Source organism: Anthonomus grandis, chromosome 1, assembly GCF_022605725.1.
Source record: "Anthonomus grandis grandis chromosome 1, icAntGran1.3, whole genome shotgun sequence".
Lineage (NCBI taxonomy): Eukaryota > Metazoa > Arthropoda > Insecta > Coleoptera > Curculionidae > Anthonomus > Anthonomus grandis.
This window is the reverse complement of record NC_065546.1, coordinates 6,982,723-7,007,168: the sequence shown is the minus strand read 5'-3', so window position 1 is coordinate 7,007,168 and position 24,446 is coordinate 6,982,723. Positions and strand designations below refer to the sequence as shown.

At 33.0% G+C, this 24,446-nt stretch overlaps 1 protein-coding gene across 1 annotated transcript in view; it reads right to left on the bottom strand.

Annotated features, from left to right (window-relative positions):
- LOC126739835 (potassium voltage-gated channel protein Shab) overlaps positions 1-15,836 on the bottom strand; it is a 130,235-nt gene extending 114,399 nt beyond the window's left edge. Inside the window, exon 1 of the mRNA XM_050445687.1 lies at positions 15,543-15,836. The gene's annotated coding sequence lies outside the window, so the exon portion shown is untranslated. The remainder of the gene's footprint in view (positions 1-15,542) is intronic.
- Between the last annotated feature and the right edge of the window lie 8,610 nt (positions 15,837-24,446).

Sequence of the window (24,446 nt, the reverse complement as noted above, 5' to 3'; positions counted from 1 at the left end):
AGCCCTCAATGGACTCAAAAACCGCCTCCAATGTTAAGTGAATTTTGCTCAAACTCACTGAAGTTTCAAAATTGAAAGTTGGCAACTCATCCCCCATAGCATGCACATAAACGAAAGAGAGATACTCGGCAAATAAATTTGCTACACTCTCTGGGCTGTCACCCGCTTGTTGTCAATAAGCTCTCATCTGTGGAAAATCACTACTTTTTCTCTTACGATTAATATATGACCAGAAATAACGAGGGTTGTCATACAAGTTATTTTCAATTTTATTTATATGTGACTGATGACAGCTCTTATGTAACTTCTTACATTGTTTTCTTAGATTTTAGAAGTTAATATATTCAGCTTGGCTTTTATTTTCTTTGAGTTTTTGAATTTTTAAGTTTGGAACTAAACCACACTGGAAACGTAGATGTGCTATACCTCTTTTTGGAATAAGTGTATCAATCAACACATAAAGTATCTCATAAAACTGCTCAACTATCTCCTCAATAAATCTTTCCAGAAATACGCCATACCAGTCGACAGAGGCTAAATAATTATTAATTAAAATATAATCTTCAATTCTAAAATCGTAAAAGTATTCCTCATATTCCAGAGACTTCAGTGACTCATTTTGCAAAAATTCAAAACATATAGCTGAATGACTCAAGCTATTATCAAAGATTTAATCTACAGCTGGGTGAACTACAAGGTTTTCAAAATTACTAAAAACCAAGTCTAACTGAACACCCTTACTATTCAATACAGAATTATTTTGGAAAAGGTTATTTGCTATACAATGAGCAAAGTAATTTTCTGGATACTCCACAATCAACCCCATATTATCCTTATTCCTTTCGGCCCTACGTGAGTTGTAGTTCCCTACCAAGACAAAGGAACCCCCAGGGTACTGATCATACGTAATAAAATTCAAGAGTTTTACAATGGTCTTCATAGGCCTGCAGAGGCGATGGAGATGGTATGTATATGCAGCCAAGACTAATATTCTGACCTTTTAGCTTAAAAGTTACATAAACCTAATAAATATCCGAGTTTACAGAAGGAATCCCAATTACCCTAGTAGATATGTTCTTTCTCACAATACCCCATCTCCACGCGTCTTTACAGTATTCTCAACAGCATTATGAGATATCAAGAGATTATCATATTTGATATTTAATAACTCTCACAAGAATTATTAAATATTTTAGTAAAGGAATTTCTTGCAAAAATGATATTTTATAATATTTTTAAAGCAAAATCACTTTTTTTTCATAAAATAGGATTTCATCTTATCAATCTACTAAAAGGTTGAGATTGAGTGAATTTCAGTCCCTTTAAGCTACTATTAAATTAGCTTTAGTAGAGGGAAGTTTCTGCGTCCTCGTTCAACCATTTTTGTCACAATATTTTACCTGATATTAGGGTTATTGACATCCAGTAAACGAGAGCGAAATCGATATGCCTTTTTAATTGGGTTAAGTAATCTATTATTAGAAGCAAAAAATTAAATAATAATAAAAACCAACCAAATTGATTTCATGCTTTTAGCGAATCAAATTATCGCATTAGCAAATTAGAAATTTCTACACGAAAGTAATTTGCTACATGAAGTTCAAAGGAAAATAATAATTTTGATATTAAAAGTATTATGATGACAATTCAAGTTAAAAAAAACTTTGCGTTTTAAGATAGATATATTGTTAAGAAATGACCAGCTTTTTATTCTTTCACTCAAATTATAGATTATTCTAATTTTTCATGTTTTTTTTACATATTAGGAATATCCTGGTACATTCTTGGGATATCCTATAACAAAGTTCTGAAATAGGATAGCATTCATAACAGGACGTACCCCAAATGGGCCCAGAATATGATCATGGGAGTTAATATACTACTTTTATTATGATACCTATCACACAAAATTTAAAAACTTATATGGAGTTTGAAATGTAAAAGTAAAAAAATACCTATTCATATATGTACACATAATTTTATCTAAATCACAATAAAACAAACGAAATAGTAAAATTAAACTTGTCTTCTAAAAATCCAGTTTGACTTTAGACAGGGTCCTTCCATATCTAATGCATTACAGACAGTGATTTTAGATACAGTGGGTGCCTTTGAGAGGGTAGAGGTGCTTATAACGGCCGTCTGTGACTTATCAAAGGCATTCGACTGTATCTGTCATGCCATCCTGGTGAAAAAAATATCTTTATATGAAATAAAAGGAAATTCACAGAAATGTATACAACCTTACATTCCTAAAAGGTAGAGGTTAAAATAAATATTCCTCAGGATTCAATTTTAGAGCCATTATTGTACCTGCCCTATTTAAACTATTTTTGTCCTCAATTGAATTCGGTAACTACAGCTAAGACCATATTTTATAATAATTTTAAACAACATATCTTAAAAGTTTACAAGCATATTTTTTTTAATCAGGAAATTATTAACATATGCTAATCAAGAAATTATTAGAATAGCATACATGAGGATGCTTCGGAGCCATTTACCATATAAGGTTTTGTTTTGGGGAAAATCTACGAATGTTTAAATTATTTTTAAACATTCTGAACTGCCAGTAAATGCCTCTGTTTCGTTTTCGATACGCCGCCCTGTATAGAACGTAAGTATCATTAAAAAAATATTTAAAGCGATAATCTATATTGCGATGTATTTATCAAAGCCAGCATTAATGATAAAAAAATCTGCAAAATATATTATTGGTGCAGGAAACTTTATATAGCTTTTGAAACCTGAAAAAAGTCGTGATTAATTTTAAAGAGAGACTTTTAAGGGAATTGAGTTTTTAATCAAGTTAATTATTTTTAGATTATCGTTTTTCTAAATATACTTTGCCAAGAAAGTATCGCGTGATCATTAAAAATATATAATATGCAGGTAAAAAATCGTTAATTCTACCATAATGCAATTTGATGCTTATGACAAATTTATGAAAAGGTTAAAACAAAAAAGGTCTACTTCATTTTCCTAAGATAAAGGACAGCTTAAGCCTTTTGTCATTGACGACTCGTATTTTTTGAACTAATTTGGCAAATCAGTACAATAGATAAAAGTTATTAAAAAAATTAACCTGTATCTTGAGCCTTAATTTTGGGTTTTTGAAAAAATTGTATAGAAGTTTGTTGCATTAATCTTTCATGTAGAATCGCCTGCCGAAGTCCTGACGCATAATTTCCGGACACCCTGTATTATAATTTACGTAAATTATATTACTTCCGAATTTTGGTTTAATTTTCTTAAATTTTTTTAGATATTTGGTTTAAAAAAATGATAAAATAAATAATAAACTTTTAACTAAGTTTTAAAACATTTTTATTTTTTATTTTGCTTGTTTAATTTTTTGTAATTTGAATGATAAAATGTTATACTTTTAAATATTAAATAATTTTTTAAATTAAATTTTGTTATTAATATGCTTTTTTAATTTTGCATAAATTAACTTTCTACTTCAAATTGGAAATATTCAGTAGTACTGTAATTTAAGAACTAAACTAAATTATCGGATTTTGCGCTATATTTTTTTCTAAATCTTTGCCAAGAAAATTAAATAGCTAAAAATGACAATAAATATTAAAATTTTAATCAAATTTTTAAATGTTTGTATAAGTTTTAGCAATAGGGTATTTTTTCATTTAGATATTAGAATATGTGTAAATTAGAATTTAATTTATAAACGGTCCCATTAGCGCCCAGCGTCATCATTTGATGACGCCAGAAATTGGTGGGGATGTAGGTTGGTGATTGCTGACTGTCTAACGCATTAGAGCAATGCCTAGGCAATATTCTGAAGGTGGTATTTACTAGTGTTTGTGTTTACTTGTCCGGCGAAAATCACGTTGTTTCTTAAAGATTTTGACAAGAAAGACCTGCTATAGGCCCATAATAGGTCATATTTCCTTTAGTAGTAGGGGTAAGATACATTCTTTAGTGTGTTTTACAACCAAAGAGATGTAGAAATATTGCAAAAATATTATGATATTTCTAGTTTAATTTTTTTAGCCGAAAACCTAACCTAAATCTCTGTGTCCTCAAATGAGGACACTGGGTTATTACATATTTTTTTTTATTATTTTTAGACTGGCAAAAAATGAATAGACATAGTTTTAAGAACTTAGACGATGCAGTGGAATATCTCTATTCTAACCAAATAGATGCTGATATTGCGCTATTACCTCCCGAGGTGGATGAATTGACGGACGTAGACGATATCGACGATGGTGACTTAGGGGCGGTTGTCCAGGACGTCCCAGGGGTTGTGGAGATACAGGAAGAAGAACAAAATAATTGGGAATCGGTAGATGATCTACCGCTCAAATTTCATAAAAAGGAAAAAGGTTGCATGCAGCACTAAATCCTGGACACCAAAATGAACTAAGGAAGAACCCATGTATGAAAATATTGAAGAAGAAGGTTGTGCCGAAGCTTTCCACAAAATAAAAGAAGAATTACAGGAACTAACACCACTACAAATATTTGAGAAGATTTTTGATGACGATCTTTATAATCTTCTTCAAACAGAGACCATGAGATACGCCCAACAGAAAAATAAACATGATCTTTTTGTAACTTCGGAGAACCTCAAAATTTTTATCGGGTTTTTGATTTTTTCTGGCTATCATGCCTTACCAAGTGAAAGAGACTATTGGTCTGAAAGAGAAGATTTGGGTGTGAAAAGTGAAAAATGAGTTTTTCAGAAATGCCTACAAAGAAATAAAATCTTGTCTTCACTTTACTGACAATTCCGCTGCAAATGATAACAAAGAATGTAATGTCACTCTTTGTGTACCTTATTGTTTTAACAATTGTTTATCAGTACATTAGTTTTATCTTGTAATATATGAAGTTTTTGTATTTACTTTTTTGTTTTTTTTATATTTCAATATGGGATTACATATATTATATAAGCCCAGCGTCCTCATATGAGGACGGTCTATTTTTTGACCCAATGATCAAAAAAATGACCCAAAAATCAAAAAAAAAAAGTTGGGCCTTAATGGGTTAATTGAATATTCTCTTTAAAAAATTAAAAGATTTTAAGCGTTCCTTTTTGTAAAATTCTCAAATTTTATTTCGATTTAATTGCTTTTTTTTAAATTTCAGCAAAAAATCGTAAGTTTAGGCAAAGTAATTAAAATTTAAAAAAACTTAACAAATTTCCGTACGAATAACTATAGTATTGTAACTTTATGTACTAGAATACAATATTTATCAGATTTTCGATTTTATTTTTTTTATTTAATTAATTTGCTTCGGAATCTTTGCCAAAATTTTAAGAAAACTTATACCAAAAAAATAAAAATTTTAAAAATTAAAAATAAAACTAGTTTATTACTTTTATACGAACTTATAGAACACATTTTTATAAATAAACGTAAAAAGATATTTTATATAATTTTAATATTCCGATCATTTGCATTAGTTATCAAATCCAATATTATTATAAAATAGAAACAGGCAAAACTAAAATGAATGAAAAAAAGTCTCTAAAAAGATCTTTTTGTAAAACATGTTTTTTATTTTGTAGCTCTATCCACACAAGTTTACCAATCAATAAAGTCGCTGTCATATAAATAGATAAAACAAAAATACAATATAAGTTATCGATATTGTTCTTTGGATACCCACCATTATGACCGCCATAAAATAGAGACCACTTCAACCGTTTGAACCGTAAACTATTTCTATATTGGATATTTCTTTTGGGATTTTCGGCAAAAGAGACGACGGTTTAAACCAGGTCAGGTATCGCATTTTTGCTAAAATTATATATTATCTTTCGGTTTTTCTTCTGCACAGTCTCAATTTCAATGGAATTCGTATACATAAATGAAGAGGTTTGTTTATGATTCAATCCTTTTTTTAGTTTCTGGCTTTTTTAGTTGTGAATTTATTTAATTTGTCAAGAAAGAACTGCTTAAACAAGTTTATTTCATTAGTCAACAAATGCTTTAAATGTTTGTCAGATTAGTCACGTTTATTTCGGAAAGAATCACATGTAGTTTAGTTAGCTTTATTTCGAAATACATGAGATATATTTGAAAAACTAATACTAGCATATATATATTTAACTTCAGAAAGTATATATAATACACACATCTATTTCCATTGAAAAACTACTAAAATCCATACTTCATTTAGAGTTTTGAAAGGTTTAATCAATTTATTCAATACCCATACATAATTGCATAGAATCCTATTTCTACTATTTTCCACCTAACAAAAGTGCCTCCCAAAAAAAACAAACAAATTAAGTTAGCAATAAAAGCAGCTTTTCGATTGAACGTTGGCAACAAAAAGTTTTCGACACTTTAATCAGGAGGAAAACAAGCGTAGCTTTGACACGAATATTAAATGGGAATAAGTCGCTCTGTTTACCTGGAAAAATTAACGATTTTCTGCTGTTTTGTCGATTTCGAAGCGATAATAGATATATTGGTTTTGGCGATTCGCCGAAAACTAGCAAGTATGAGGAAATAATCTAGTTTATGGAACTTTGGGGCGGATTGAATTAGTCACATCAAAGCTACTGTTAAACGTACGAATTTTTCCGTAAGAACCGAGAAAACGTCTAATTGTATTATAATTATTATTAAATATCGTAGTTAAATCGAAATATTCTCAATAAAATTGGATAATTACATTCAGCACGTCCCACATTTAATTCTTTTTATTTTGTGAAACCGTGGTAAAGTTCAACTTTCAAATTTATATAGCTACCTCAATATGAGGTATTAGAGGCTATAGTCATAAAATTATATTTTTTCGTGCAAAATTTCACCAAAAAAACAGAATTTCTAATTGATTCAGATAATTATACAGATAAGCTTTGGGTTGAATTTCATTAGTCATATCAAAGCTATTAACCGCGCCAAACCGCGCTGAGCATTTGTGAACGTTGCGGCAACGCTAGCGAAACAGTTGTTTGCACTTGTATGGTGAAAATCGGAATCGTATGTCGGCCATCTTGCTTGGCAAAATTGACAGGGAGCTGACAGATAGTTGTTGACGTTGACTGAGAACATCATTTGTCATTGTCATACCATTTGAATTTGTTTTTTGTTTCAATGAATGCAAGCGTGGGTTCATTTTTGTTTTGAGGATTATATTTTATTTTAAATTCATGACTTTTTTACTAAAAAGTTCTCTTTCAATATTGGGAGTAATGTTTTAATTGATTTGTAGATTCCAGTTTCTGGTAAGAAAATCTGATTTTATTTATTACTATTATATTTTTGTATTGTTAATCTTTAGTCTTTAATAAAATCAAATTCAGTTGATTTCCATGCAGAAGTTTTACTTTTCAACTATTTGATTTTTAATAGCCTGGCCTCTCATTTTCTATTCAACAATTAAAAATTGTTGATAATTTTCCTGAAAATTTCCTTGATGTAAGAGTATGTATATTTTAAATGGTTCTGAGAAACCTAGTAATAAAAGATTTTTTAAATTTCCTTCAGTTCTCATTACAAAAAAAAACATGGTGAGCGATATGCAGTGTAAGTTTTATTAAGACTTTGAGCTATAGAATTGCTTCTGATCAGTTCTTTCCACAAATTTTAATAATGCTGATACAGCTGGCTTTACACTACAATAGATATTTATTTAAACATTTATTTTGTCTTTTTTTACATGAATCATTTAGTAAAATGATTTGTAAGGTTTGCACTAGACTGAGACGAGACATAGGTATAAAGACTAAGAGACCTGAGCACCCGGAATGGATCAGAATCAATGTTTTACTTACAACTTGTGTTTTTTTAAGAGTTTCTTTTTATTTTATGTAAACATCTGTCCTTGAATGTTTTTATTAATATTATAGTTCCAAGATATGTTGTTAGTATTATAAAAGACCAACAAATATATTCTATGTAAGTGATATATGTTTATACTAAAAAGTTGTTATCATTTTCAAAGAGTTTATATTGTTTTTTAGGTGGATATATTGTTTCTTTAAATAATACTAATAGTCATGATAATGTTAACATCATGAAGCTTCCACTAAAGATCACTCGACCTCCCTTTCTATTTAAGATTTTAGAAGTGTATCTCACCCTCTCCAAGAGGTTGCATATAGGGGTGAGATAATATGCTTGTTTTTGTTTCCCTTTTGTTGTTTTTTTTAAGTTTTTCGTTCCTGATATAGCATAACCAGATCCTGCGGCAGCAATCATTCCCCTCTTCGCCATAACTGTAATTTTTCCATCAACGGAAAAGTTAGTTTCGTCGTGTTTCACGATGTTTTTTTTCCGGAGGAACATTTTTAATATTCGTAAAGTTCGTTACAATAATTTTTTTTTACGGTTGACGTTCCTATTTTGTGCAGTTTAAGGGACAAATCATGATGTCTTTTAAGAAAATTCTTTGAACACTCATAGCTCGGAATGTTATTGTGGAAAACCCGATCTAAGTATATTTTCACCGAGTCCTAAATATATAAAGTAAGCGAAACATTTTATTTGGGTGCAGTCATAAACCACTCACTTAAGAATTTTTCTTCAGCAGCAGGTTTTTTCGCATGTGAGTCCTTTCAAATGATTATAAATTTTAAATTCCGGCACCAAATATTTCTCATTTGCCTGTCTAAGACTTAGCTGCTTGTTTCGCACCTCCTGCAAAGTTTTCTCTCTAAATTTTTCTTTAAATAATTGCTCTTTGGGGCATCCCTAATTTTCTTTTATAAATGTCACCAAGTTTTTTTGGTGTCCAATTTCTTTCTGAAAAATCGATTTTTTTAATATTACGCCTCGGACAAATCCTTTTTTTGACAAATATGAAACAATCAATATTGTAACCTGTTAAGTCCAGTAGTGAGGAACAACAGGTTATAAAACGAAATATAATAATATAATGCTTTATTGTCAAAAAATTTTACAATTTGTAAATATGTAAAAAAAATAAAATTCAATCCATTGTTTACCTTAAAATATTGATCGCTTTCTTTTAGACCCACCACTTTCGATGGTTTCTACTACACTAAATCACCGAGACCACAAATCGGGGCATTTGGCGAGCCGATGTAAAATCCTATTCGCGTAAAAGGGATACGTCCGGAAATATTGCAGTTTATCCAAGTATACCAGCAATGTCGAATTACACCCCAGTTGACGGTAATATAGAAATGAAAAAGGGCTAAAGAGAAGACAAAAGTGGAAAAGTCTAACCTTCATTTTTATATTACCGTTGCATCATACATACTTTACAGTAATAAAATTATGTTTTTAATACGTAATAAGGTAAAGTACATTATCAAAATATAATCTTTAAATGATCCAGACAGTAATAAAAAAACCAAGAAGTTGATTTTCAGTCAATATCTTCATTTTTATAAAGTCCATCCTAGTCCTAGGTATCATAGGTTAGACCAGCGTTACTCAAAGTGTGCTCCGCCAGCAGTCATAATAAATGAATGCATGTATTAAAGTGGACCCTATAAGAATAAAGTTACCTAAGATAAAAATAAACAACCAAAACGAAACGCCTACTTATAGGTCTTACTGGTACATATACGAAAATTTAATATATGTATTATTAAGTAAATGCCCGACCTATTACATCGAAATGTTACTCATACGCCACCATTCGCCCCCCGACTATAAGCAACCGAATAACCTCGGTTCGTACTTCGGAGAAAATCGTCTGGCTCTCCGAAGTTTCTGAGGAATTCGAGATGATTCGATGGTTGCTGGTATAATATAAAGGAGGATTGTTTGGCGCGGAGAATTCATTAATCAAGCGACGTACCGCAAAATTTACTCACACCGCGCTCAGTATTTTATGTTCTCTTGTCTTGTTGTTGTTTGTAGTGGTTGTAAAATCTTGTATTTCGTGCGTCAAGAGATACTATCGCTTGGATGATGCGTCAAATTCAAATCAAGGTGATATGACGGCGTCATTTTCTAGTTTTATGGTTTCAAGTTCAAGTAGTAAAACATCTAATGACACACTGAAGGCGAAAAAAAGGAAAGTATGACGGATTATACATTAATCTCGGATTTGTTTATTCCAGCGGCTCAGTTCTTTGTATGTTGTGCAGCAAACTCCTTCCTAATAGTTCGATGGTACCTGCTATGATACGCCAACATTTAGAAACTGTACATCTCGACTTTAAAAACAAAAACTGCCGTTTTCGAACAATACAGTTACGCGCCGAATTGGGGATATCGCAGCAAACATAAAACAAGAACTGGTTTCACGGCTTCAAAATAACAAATTCGTCTTGCAAATAGATGAGTCGACTGATGTTGCTGGACTGGCCGCCTTGCTAGTAATTGTGCGATATCCATATAAACATTCACTCGAAGAAGACTTGCTTATGTGCTCATCGCTGCCTAATAACACAACCGGAGAAGAAATTTTTAACACGATTGACATATTTTTTGAAGAAAACCAACTCGATTGGAATGATTGCATTGATATTTGTACCGATGGAGCGAAGGCAATGACAGGTAGAACAGCAGGAGCAATATCACGAATAAAAATTAAAGCGCCAAATTGTAGTTCCAGCCACTGCATCCTGCATAGACAATCACTCGCGGTTAAGAAAATGCCACCAAATCTAAAATTGGTTCTTGATGAGTTAGTAAAAATAATTAATTTTGTCAAGACACGTGCACTACAATCAAGGGCGTCGTCAGAGAGGGGCAGGGCTAGAGGTTAACGCTAAACCAGTCATCCGGCCTATTGAAACTTTACTTTTAAAAACGTATATTTCGTAACTTATCACTTATTAATTTCTAATTTCACTTAATAATTAGGCTATTAGGTAACTTCAATCTAAGATAAGGCTTTATTATACCTATACATATTTACATTTCGGGGGCTCGAAGCGCTCGCAAGTGAAAAGCGAATTGAAACGATTACGCTCACTTTAGGCCAAGAACCTACGGATACTACGGAAGCAGCGGCACCACTGCCGTCTGCCACTGGTTCGCGAAATTAAGCGGATAATTATCTCCTCCCTTTTTCAGCGTTCAACGTATTTTATACCTGTGCCGGTGGTCGGTGTGCCCCGTGTGCCCTATGTCCTATGTTTTAGTCATAGAGAAATATTAAATATATATACTTTTAATTACTCTATGGTTTTAGTTTTGTTACACCTGTGTTCGCGTAGACTTATTTGTCATTGGCGTGTATTTGTGGGATTTCGCCTCCGTAACTTTTTTAGCAGTTTCAGTTTAACCTAAATATTTACATGGATATCAGAAAGTTTTTTGGTAAGTAAAGATTTGATTTAAGAAGAGATTTAAGAAGCATTTAATTTTAATACCTAATTCGGTAAAAAGCAATGCAGGTAGGCATCTAATGCAAATGTTTTTATGTGCAGTATAGTACAGCAGGCAAGGTACAAAAGGCGGTAAAATTTGCAGTGACATCTTGTATAGGTAGTGAAATAGGTCCTATTTTAGTACGTCCTATTTAATTATTTTTAATTTGTTTATTTAAGTATATTTTTATTTTTTATTATTATTTTTTTTTAATTATATTTAAAAAAAAATAATAATACTAAAAATAATAATGCTTCATGTTTTATTGTGTTGAATATAGGCAAAAAAATTACCTGCGGGACGGATATCAAAACATGGTTTGTGCGAGATCAAGGAGCAAAACCATTTTTTTTTCATTGCAGAAACGTTGAAAAGAAAAAAACCTGCTGAAGGAAGTGACAGTAGCGACAGCGATGGACAAACTAGTCATAAAAAGGAGACGGCAACAGCAGACTCTTCTTCAGCAGAATCTTCAGAATTTTGATCAAATTCGCAATGCTAGTGCTCGTTCTTGCAATAGTTCTGTGGCTTCGCCTAGGCCAAGTTGCTCAAAGGTATGGTTTTATTGGTAGGATAGTAGATTAATGGCCGTATGATTTTTCATATTTTTCATACATGGCAAAAAAGGGGCGGGGTCTATCTGTCCGTCTGTGCATCTATCTGCATTTATTAAAGCAAGCACAAGACGCAGCTAATACATGAAACCTCCCATTAATGTTGCAACATATTTATCTCAGGAACTGGTCACCCAAATTTGGTGCGGCGTGGCGGTTTCCTTCTACTTTTAGGCTGTTTTTTTAGAATTGATTCTAATCATATATTTGGTAAAAATTGACTTATTAGTTTCGGAAATATTAAGCTTTATTCACACATATGAGGTTTTAAAAAAATAATTTTACGTTTTTGTTGTATCAATTGGTTATATCTGCTTTTTCTCAGCAAGAAACGATTGATCGCAATATACTTTTTTTGTTTCAGATTTAAATGACGAGGTAGATGTGAATTCAACAATATATGATAACAATGAAAATGACATTGGGCGATTTGTTGGTCGAGCTGCGACTTTATCAACCGAGCGAAAAAAAAGAATTACTGGAAAAATGTTGGATACCACCTAAAACGTACGACTTTGCCAAAGACGCCCAGCATCTGAAAAGAAAATTCAATTATTCCTGGTTGGAAATGTACTCACCATGGTTAGCATACTCCCGCCAACAAAAAGGAGCCTTCTGTAAATTCTGTACACTATTTCCACCCAATCTGAGCTCCGTTAGAGGTGTTTTAGGTTCGTTCATTATAAGGCCGTTTTGTAAGTTCAAAGATGTTCATGAATACTGCAGAAAACACGCAGATACTCACTTTCATAAGACGGCATTGGAAGCAGCTAAATCTTTTCTTGATAATGTGCCAGTAGATATGCAAATTAACAAATACTCTCAGGAAAGTCTTGAAAAAAACAGGAAAATTATAAGATCGATTATTTCCTGCATTGCGTTTTGCGGATCCCACGACCTAGCATTAAGGGGAGCAAGCTATGGTGATGGAATTCTGGAAGGGCTGTATAAGATGCGAATTGACGCAGGAGACACTATTTTAAAAAACCATCTTGAGCATGGAAAGAAAAATGCAAGTTATCGATCGGTTGACATCCAGAATGAGATTATCAGTATTTGTGGAGATGTTATTAAGGCCGATTGCATCAAAAATGTGAAGCTGCCGCTCTTTTAGAACCAACAGTAAACGTGCTCCAATCAGTCTCCTTGGATGCAGTTCAGGCATCACAGCATATTGGTCGTATTTTAAAACTGATCAAAAACCACCGTGAGAATCCTGAAAAAATAACAGAAGAAATTTTCAAAGATGCTTCTGTTATTGCGGAAAAAATTGGATTGGATATGAAATCAATACCGCGTACTGCTGAAAGACAACAACACCGTAGCAACCACCCACCAAAAAGCCCCTCAGAATTTTGGCGCAGGTCCATAACAATTCCTTATTTGGACTCAATTATAAATCCCCTAGAAATAAGGTTTTCTGAAGAAAATAGACCATCATTTACTTTGTCAAAACTACATTCTGCGCAAATGAAAAACATTTCTTTGGAAGAACTTGCAGAGGCTTGCGAGGAATTTAAAAATTTTTACGGTGTTACAAATATCCAAAATGAGATAGAGCTTTGGAAAAAAATATGAGAGGAAAAACCAGAATCGGTCAAAATGAGTGTTGTGGACATCCTCAAGGAAACTGATGATTTCTTTCCTGAAATTAAGAAGGCTTTACAGATCCTTGTTGCATTACCTTGTACGACTTGTACAGTTGAAAGGTCATTTAGTAACATTAGGAGAATCAAAACCTGGTTGAGGAGCACCATGTCTGAAACTCGACTCAATGGCCTCGCTATGATGAGTGTACACAGGCAACACATTTTTAAAAACTTGGACGATTTTGTTAACAAAGTGACTAACGAATTCGCAAAGAACCCTAGAAGATTATGTTTCAGTTGATTTTCATGTAAATATTTTGTTCGGCTTTTATTTTTTTTTAATTAAAATTTTTGTTTTTTGTCTTTAGTTCTTTCATGCTGCCCCTCCCTAGCTTACCGGCTGGCGACGCTCTTGACTACAATCCCGATTGTTCTCAATATTATGTGAAGATTATGGTAGCGATCATAAAACACTATTGCTCCATACTGAAGTAAGATGGCTGTCTCGGGGTAAAACTTTGACAAGGCTTTTTAAACTAAGAACAGAATTAGAAGCTTTTCTGACAGATGTTCCTTTTAATTTAAAAGACCGTTTGTGGTTATTTAGACTAGCATTTTTAGCAGACATGTTTAGAAAACTTAACGAATTAAACCTGTCACTACAAGGAAAACAGACAACAACAATACAACGGATACAAGCATGGAATCATTGTTCAAAACAATTTCGCTAATTGATTTTTGGTGCAGGATTCGTGATGAATATCCACAACTTGCCACAGAAGCTTTGAATGTTCTTCTGCCATTCCCAACAACGTATTTGTGTGAAACGGGATTTTCAGCATATACAGCTACAAAAACAAAATACCGCAATAGACTGGATGTCGAACCAGACATGAGAATTCAACTTTCTTCTATCAAGCCTGACATTACCCGGTTGATGAGAAATAAAAAACAATTACATGCCTCGCATTAAATGAACTTAGTGTTATCATTTGCTTACCAACTCACTACTTACTGTATCTATCTTTTTTTGTATGATTATTAATAAACAATTCACATATAACTGCTATTGATTTTAGTTTAGAGTTTAGGGTTAAAAATTTAGTTTTTTAAAAGGGTTCCGTCACGAAAAAAGTTTGAGTAACACTGGGTTAGACTAATAAAATTATATCCTGTACGTTATTGGGTAAACCACACCATAAAAATACAATTTCCACATGATTCAGAAAATAATAGAGGAAAAGAAAAACGGATATAAAAAAACTGGAAAACGTCAATCTTCATTTTCATGTCGCAATCTCGTAAATGTAATAAATAAATGAAAAAGGAATAGCGAAAAAAGTGAAAAAGTTTAATCTTCATTTTCATGTAGCGATCTCAGTCTTAGGTATGTATCATAAGTTACATCAGAAAACCACAATTTGATCCTGATGATTTAGACAGTAATAGGCAATAATTAGGAAGAGAAAAAATATATGTATATAATGGAAAAAAATGCCGGCAATTGCTATGAAGAAAGCACTATGGTAAGATATCTTATTTTTTGTAAAATGAAAACAGTATTCCTAATGATAGCATGATGTATAAAATAAGTGGCAGAAATATAATTTATTATGTAATATTTAATACAGACCTAAACTAAAATTTTGATAAATAAAACTGATTGCAAAAATAACTCAATTCAAACAAATTTAAGAAAAATATTTTGACCTTGCCGGATTGATTTTTTCCAATTGGCAAAACAGTTCGATGATTAGTTAACCGACACCTATATGTTATTGGATTTTATTATTAATATGTCATTACAGTTAAAAGTTGTTTTAAATATATGCGAAAATAAATATACCGCAAACCAATCCAATAAATAATATATTTCCATTGATCACTCTACGACAAACATACAAAAAAAAAGTACCCCTCAGATAGCCTTGAAAAATAATGCCGATGGTTTTAAAGATTCAGTACACCCTTACCACCATACGATATATAACAGACAAAATACAATTAATTCACTGTCTGGTAGCAAAAAAGAACATACAATCATTTAGAATCACACTCACCTGAATATTATGTTAAAACAGAATCAACAAAGAGGCTAAGTTTATTAATCCACAAGGGGTGCAACTACAAGATCCCTCCGGATCGCCTCCTGTTGGAATCGACACTAGCCATTGCTTAACACTCACTATACAATTAAATTTAATAAAATAAATAAATTACGGCCACGTAAAGAGTGTGTGTGTGAAAATGATTAAAGAAAAATAGGTTTATTTAAATATTCCGCGCGGATCGATGCGGAAAGAAGGCGCGATGTAGGCTCGTCGTTTTTGCCGGAGACGTCGAGCGTCGGGACGTCGCTGTCACACTGTGGATGTAGGTCACACCATCGCAGCGCCCAGCGACGCTGTCCCGATTCGGTTATTTGAAGGGGATGTGGCGACATCTTTGGGAGAAGGGTTGTTTTTTTTACACGTGTTATCGAACCTTAATTCTTTTTTTGATAAAAGGTAACATTTAGTATTTTTGGAGAAGTGCTCCTCCAACCTTGAAAATTCATTTTTTGATGACCCAGGTCGTTCAGGGAACATCGTAATCATCACTTATTGTCCAAAAAGGTAAAGCAACGTGGGACATAAAATGATTAGAAAGATACTTCATTTTCATACTAAATAAAACAATAAAATTTTATTAATGAATGTTATCGGACCCTCCCCTTCTTCTCAACGAAAATGTGCGTCTTCGTGAAAAATATTTCAAAGTTTTTAAAACTGAATGGTGACCTTGGACTTGAACGTCAAGTTTTCCGTTCTTTCGATTGGCTGTGTCAGAAATAAGTTGATCTTAAAATAACCTTGAATATCAATTTCAACTAAGCTTCGAGGTTAGCCGTCCTCGTACAGAACCCGGAAACTTTTGACTAAAATATTTTTGTTGAAAATACATATTTTCGCTGATAGAGGAGTTCTGATAGCTTTTAATGGCCCCGTCAAATAATGTCTGGATACTTGCTTTTGTAAGGGCTTTATATCAAGGTAAAAAATTATCGTTTACGGCAACTATATTTTCGGTATTTTATCGACCTCAATACACAATCTCCCATTTAACCAAACCGGAAAAAACTTTTATAGGTGAAATGGTTGCCTCATATTGTCACACATTATTTTAACTCGCAAACAATTTTCCATCTTACTTCGCCAAAAAAATTGATGCAAGTTGAAGCGATTTACCAGTAAAAATGTATGGTAATAAACAGTTCGTAGAGTCCAAATATTTTTTTTAAATATGCATCTATTATTTGCGAGAAAGTAACTAATGATATGTTCTAAATTGTTTGCAGCGTAGAGTAAAGTGGGGCAAAAGCACGCAGTTAATGTTTGAACTCCCCTAGTTTCCACCTTAATTAAAAAAAAAATAAAAAAACACAAATGGATGAAAACTTCAAGTCAGTACTATAAAATATCTGATGGAAAAAATTTAAATGTAAATGGTTTTAAAGTTATTAAAAAAAATATGACAAAATGTCAATTGCGTTCTTTAGCCCCAGTAGGGGGGCAAGGCACGCATGCCATGGGGCATAAGTACGCACCTTGTTTTTAAAATGAAACTTCTTTTTATTGTCAATTTAACATTGCATTTAACAAAAACTAAAAAACATTTCACAACATACGAACTTATAGCTAATAGAAAACAACTTAAACTAAATAACTCCTAAACAAATAATAACAAAAAATAATGAAACATTAGAACTTGCTAATAGCAACTACTTAAAACTTTGGCTTAAACACAATGGTCACATTTAAATGCACCAACGCCTTCATAAGGAGAACAATCTTCATGCAACCATTCCTGGCAATAATTGCACTGAACCCAATCATCGTTGGGAGTTTCCAAAAATGATTCCTCACAACCAGGACAAATAACATCTTCTGTTTCAGCGCTATTTAGAGTTTCTCTAATTTCAAATTTTTTTTCAAACGAAGTTTTTATTTTTTTGTTTTTAGGCCCTGTTTGTGTTTTGGTTTCAAAGACATTCTTTTGCCTTTATTATTTTTGTTTCCTTCGCGCTTTTTTACTTCGTCCTCCGAGGCGTCTTTAACAGGTGTGCTAGTTATTATTTCTGATTTTTCCCCTTACTTTTTCTTGTCATAGGGTCCTTTTTTTAGGAATAGGCAAAATATCGGAGGGGCGAATATGTTTTTTGTCATTCCTTGGTTTTTCAGATGCTATTGTTGCCAGTACATCAGCGTTGGTTGATGTAGATGGCTGTAAATCAGTAACTGCAGATGGTTTTTGAATAGGCTCTGGAACAACTTTTGATGTAGACGGTTGCGGCTGAGGTGACTGATCATTAATCTCTGATTGTCGGAATTCAATTAAAGATTGTAGTAAATTATTTGAAGTTGATGGCTCCAAAATATTCTGAGATGTAGAAGGCTGAAGGACAGAATCTTCTGGTTGAGGTAAATTTTCCTGCGGTATGGATTGTTGGTCAGTAACAGTTGATGGTAAGAAGTCTTCGTCGGTAAATACATCAGGATTGTAAGGTACGATTCCACATTTTGTAAGGCCGTTAATTGCTTTTCCCATGGTACCCACAGTTTGGTATGCCTCTGCAAACAGTGAAGATATCTGAAATTGTGTAACCATTTTCATAGGATTACTTATTAAATACCGCTCACATGTTTCAGCAAACTTGTCTTTTAAAGGCTTAAAAAAACATCTATCCAGCGGTTGTGTTTTTTGGCTACTGTGTGGCGGCAAAGACAACATATGAATATTGTGATTGCGGGCAAACAAAACGGCATCTAGATACAAATGAGAGGAATAATTGTCTAGAATGAGAAGGACCGAGTTCTCTTCTGATGGCTTTACGTGTTTTGTAAAATGCTCCAGCCACTCCAAAAATAGGGGTCCATTAATATATTCATAATCTGATGTCAATAGCAGAGAGTCTGGGAGGGCGCCATTAAGAAGTTCTTGTTTACGTCTTTTTCGGGGAAATATTATAGCTGGAGGAACATGAGCTCCAGATGCCGACATGCAGCACACAACTGTGACAGTTTGTCCTCGATCAGCAGAAGAGACTTTGCCGATTAATTTTTTGCCTTTTTCCGAAACGACTTTGGGTGTTTTATTAGGAACCGTTGACAGACCACTTTCATCCATGTTAAACATTCTGGAAACCCCAAATTGGTGCTTCTCCCAGAGAACTTTAAGGTTTGAAAAGTACCTGTCCAGTTGTACTTTATTAAAGCCCATCATTCTGGCTACACTGGTCTTTGATGGTGTTCTTAGAGACAAACGGTGCCTTTCAAGAAAACTGTAGGCCCAATCCTTCCCAGCCATCTGTTTTTCATGAGAAAAAGGATGATTTATGTTGTTAGCTTCAGCAAACTGAAAAGCTATTTGTCGCAAGCTTTTAAAAGTTAGGCCATAGAATATTTTTTCCAGGGTTTTTGCGTATTCTGCGAGTTCATTATCAAGTTCTATCGTAAATACCTTTTTAAATCGACCTAACTGCTGAACCCCACAATCCACTTTTAGTCGCTTCTTAGGCCACCTTCTAAAATTTCTAATTGCGAAGCAGCTTGGCGCTTGGATAAACCATTTTGGATCAGCTCCTTAGCTCGATTAAGAATTTGTGGCATGATGGGCGTGCGCTCTGATTTTCTTTTGTAGTCCCTAAAAACAAGAAAATGGGTTACAAAAATTAATGGGGTAAAAGTACGCGCGAACTTTTGCCCCACATGCACTTTTTAATTTTTTATTTTTTTTTCAGTGTAAATCGACACAAGCACGACTCACAACAGGTGAATATATTTGAGATTACGATTGGGCTTTTATAACAAATAAACGTTGTTATCGTAATTTGCACTATAAAGGCATAATACAAGAATCTGTATGCACGAAAAATAACATTAAAATAGCAAAAAATAAACTTACCTCATTTTCTCCTTTCTGTAAAGCCGAAAAACTAAACTGGTACACTTTACATTGTAGCGACATCTGACCCTTAAATCGCGTGGAGACAGACTGATCGTACATGCACTCGGGCCGGACATATTGGCACTGCGTTCTTTTACCCGCCGCGTGCTTTTGCCCCACTCTACTCTAATATTTCGCGTATTTTTTTTTCAATTCAATTTATTAGATAATAATGCACAGTATATAAATACAATAGACATAAATGACACCTAGATACAGAGGTATCTGTGTGTGCCACATGATTCAAAACAATACTTCAACCTAAATATACATAAAATATTCTCTCTACAAAGAAATACAGTAAAAATTGATTTTACCAAAGCTGGATTAGTTAGTATAGGTATCCAATAATGACACAATATAATACTGAATTTATAATGTATAGGTATATCACACAGAACTAAGTTAATAATATATAATGCATATATAATGAGCTCTAGAGATTGGCCCTTAATCACATTTTAGATAATATTTACTATAAGTATATCATTACACCTATCCTACAAAAACCAAGAAATGAACTGGAAAAAATTAATATTAAATAAAGTATATGTTAGCTCACAAATTTTGTTTTATTTATTTTAATATAATTAGTAACTAAGACATTAAACTTTTTTTAAAATTGTACATGCTTAATTTCATTTGGCAATAGGTTATAAAATTTGGGGCCCACGAAAAATATTGTTTGCTGACTTAATGTTCGGTTTACTTTAGGTAGGAGTATATTTTTATTTAAATTGCACCTGGTTTGATGATGATGATTGGTAATTGTTTGTTTAGAATGATGTTTAGGTATATAGGAACAACATATTGCAACAAAAACTGTCTTAATATCACTTATATCACCTTTATACAATTCATTAGTTGAAAACAATCTGGGTTTTTTAAACATTATTTTTATGATTGAATTCTGTACAATTTTAAGTGCACCATTAGTAATGGTTGAATTAAAGCCTTATATATCAAAATCAGTATTTTTCTTGAAAGAATTTCTCTAAGAATATAAAAATTATAGATTAGTGCTCCTACTTTTTTTAAAAATATATTACATGATGATGCCATTTTAAGTTTTTATCTATGTATTCACCCAAGTATTTAATTAAATCAACCTGTTCAATAGAATTTTCTATATTGTTGACTTTAATATTTTGGAAATCTGGTCTACCGGTGTCCTTTATAGAAAATGTAATAAACTTTGATTTTTTGCTATTTAGAGTGAGTTTAAAGGTGTCTAAAAAGTTTTTATTAGGGCCAGATCATGTTGAAATTTTGATTTAACATCTTCCCATGTGTCTCCATAGAAAACCACAGAAGTATCATCCGCGTAGGAAACGATCTTCGCACGTAAATCTATCTCATTTATACCATTCATGTAAATATTAAATAGTATGGGTCCTAGCACAGTGCCCTGTGGCACCCCAGTCCTTACAATCTCTGGCTCGCTAATAGTATCCTGAACTTTGGTGTATTGTACCCTAATTGATAGGTAGTTCTTTAAGAGTAACAAAACGTTTTCTCGTATACCATATTTTTCCAGAACTTCCAATAAGATTGAATGGCAGACTATGTATTAAATGCCTTTGATAAGTCCAGGAATGCCACAAGGCACTTACTATTTTTGTCTAGATGTTCAGTTATAGTACCCACAAGTTCATACATGGCATCCACTATGTTCATACGAAAGGTAAACCCAAATTGGTTTTTTGATAGAATATTTTTATGGTTAAGATAAGATATCAATCTTTCTTTAAGAGATTTCTCAAATATTTTGGCAAAGTTAGAAATGGTACTTATAGGTCTGTAGTTTTCCATGTGTTGTTTTTTACCTGATTTAAAGATGGGACTATGGGGTGGATACTTTGAGCTGGTGTGGTACTTTTCCAGTCTGAAATATTAGATTTATAAGATGTACTAGAGGTTCTAATAGGTATGAATGAAGAGACTTTATTACTTTTGATGTTATTCCATCCTTACGTGGGGAGCAGTTATTTTTTAGGGAGCTTATATGTTTAATTACATCATTTTTAGTCACAGGTGGTAAATACATATATGTTTGACATGCATTTTTTAGTTTAAATTGGACTGAGGGCTTTGCTACTGTATCTGCTATTTTAGAGCCTGCATCAATAAAAAAAGAAAACTGTCGGCCAAATTTTTAGGATCTGCTATCTTAGTACCATTTTCCAGTTCAATGCATTTTATGTCTTCCTTTTTTATCTTTGCTTTCATTAAACGCATCATTAACAAAATTATATATTTTGTTGATATTTTTACTATTTTGCTCAATCTTAGTTCTGTAGTATTCATTTTACTAGTATTTTTTGCAGTACCTAATAGGTACAAAAATAACACTGCAGTAACTAGTATTTTTAATACGTTTAAAAAACAGTTGATAATTATTACTAAAATTGTCATTCTAACGCTCAGTTAGAAATTGAGAAGTGCAAATAATTTAAAATGATCTATACCTACCTTCCTTGCCTATAATTAAAATCTTTCAACAACTCGGAGAAGACGATTATGATATGAGAATTGAATTTTGCGAACTGATAGGCTTCTGTGACAAGTCAACTTTTTCCAAATGGACTGGTAAACCGGCATAAATGTAGATTTCTGAAAAAATTAATGTATGGACAGAAATATATGGTAACGAATTCATCGGGTCGTTTTTTAACTGGAGCATTTAAGTTAGACCTCCTCGAACATACAATATATCCTTCAATCGTCCAATCTTTGGAAAACCAAGTGGATGAAAATGGTTTTATTTTAGTGTTAGTTTTTAGGTGGGGATATTAAACCAAAATAACTTGTATTTTCCACAAGATGGAGCTCCTCCGCACTACGCTTTGATAGTTCGAGAGTGACATAATGAACAGTTTCGAGGGATGTGGATTGGCAGGTGTAGTACAATTGAATGGCCCGCACGGTCAACAGACATAACACCACTAGATTTTTTCTTTGGAGGGTATTTAAAAAGCAAAGTTTACAAAGCCTCACCTGAAAATATTAATGATTTAAAGGAATCGAATCACTCGCGAATGTAGAGATATTAGCAATCAAACACTTACCCATCGTTCGTGAGGAATTTTAAAACAAACTTTATTATTGTCTCGCGAATAACGAAGGACATTTTGAGGACTTAATAAAATCAATTCTGTGAACTGATTAAATTGTTTATTTTTAAACACCTTTTTACACCCTTACTGTTTATAAGCCTATAAACTTACATTTTTATACACCATTGGGTGGTAGATTGTATCATATATGACGTCGACGTCGATAAAATATTTCTTATTACCGGACATTTTAGCCACGAACTTAGTAAATACACCTGGACTGCTAATGCATGACCCCCATACCCAAAAATGACTACTGCCTGGTGGCCGCCATTTTTATAGTGGTTGTGTCTTTTTGATGTTGGTCACTCTGAACATTTTTAGTGTTGCCAACAAAAAAAATATTAAATAACGGTAATGAAGTTGACGACGCTGACGTGTAAGTATAGCGGATTGCCTAGTTTTTGGCGATGTATAAACGACGCTTTGGTATATCGTCTGGAACAGGCGATGTATCTTCCTCCTTATTTAATACGTGAATAACGGTATCACCATCTTTATTTAAAGGTATTTGGTTCACTGTTTCTCAAAACCGAATTATTGTGAATTGTATGTCTTTGTTGTTTATGATAGAATAATATATTTTTACTATATAAATCCTTGCTATTTACAAACCCTCATACAATCATCTATATTTTGATTTTTATAGATGTATTTGTGGCGAGCCTATAACATATAAATTAGTTTTAAAAATTATATATATATATATTTTTGCCAACTTCTCCACAAATACAACATATCTCGTTGGGTTTTGAGGGAGTTTTTGGAGAAGGCGGCATGAAGTTAAATTCATCAATATCGTCGCATATCTCAGACAATTCATTTTTCAATGAATCATCGGATGTCTCAGGTGTGGCCTCTCTCTTTCTTTTTTGTTTTCCTTTCAGTGTTTTTCTATCTTGTGTTTCTTCTTCAAAACATTTTCTTTAAGTTTCCTTCTCTTACTCTCTTCTTTTCGTCAGCGATTTCTAGTTCTTCCTTAACCGGAGTGCTTGTAAGGATTTTGAACATTGCTTTTTTTTAGCATTTTTTTTAACTCCTTTAATAACTTTTTTGGTTGGTATAGGACCCATAGAAAGGAAAGTGTTCTCTTTCGATGTACAGATGGCTGAGGATTGTTATAGTCAATTAAAGATGTTTGTCTAGCCTCTGGCAAAGAATCCTTTTCTTCTGGTTCAGAACTATTTGGCAATGAAACATTAGCTACTGGTCTGGATAAGGGTGGGTGATTTTCGTCGCTGCTAACAACAGTGCAATTTGTGTTTTGCCTAGAAGGGGTAAAATCATCCTCACTAAATCTGTCTGGATTTAGTGGATAAATTCAAGTGCGGAACCCTGAGACAGCTTTCTTCATGGTGGCGACTTTCATGAATGCTCTGTTTAATAATTCAGATACGTCATATTCTGTTATTTTTTGATGTCCAGAAGTAGATAAATGAAGATCGTATTCTCTATAGAGAGCGTTTTTAAGTGGACTAAAAAAAGTTAGATCCAATGGCTGAAGACGATCTGAGGTGTGGGGAGGAAGAGAAACCATAATAATATTATTTCTTTTACAAAAATTATAAGCCGAAATCGAAATATGGCTTGAATGGTTGTCTAAAACCAATAGGACAGGATCAGATGCAGTAGGCTTTTGCAAAATGAGACAACCACTCAACAAATAGCTCAGAGTTAATCCAACCGTTCTTTGAACATTTGTACAAGGCACCTAAGGGTCCATTTTTTTGCAGAGTTGTTGGCATTCTTACTCGGGGATATATGAGCATGGGAGGGATGTAATTCCCTGCAGCGCTCATACAAAAAACTCCAGTTATTGTCCTTCCCCTTTCAGCGGATATAGCAGAGCCCACTTTTTTTACT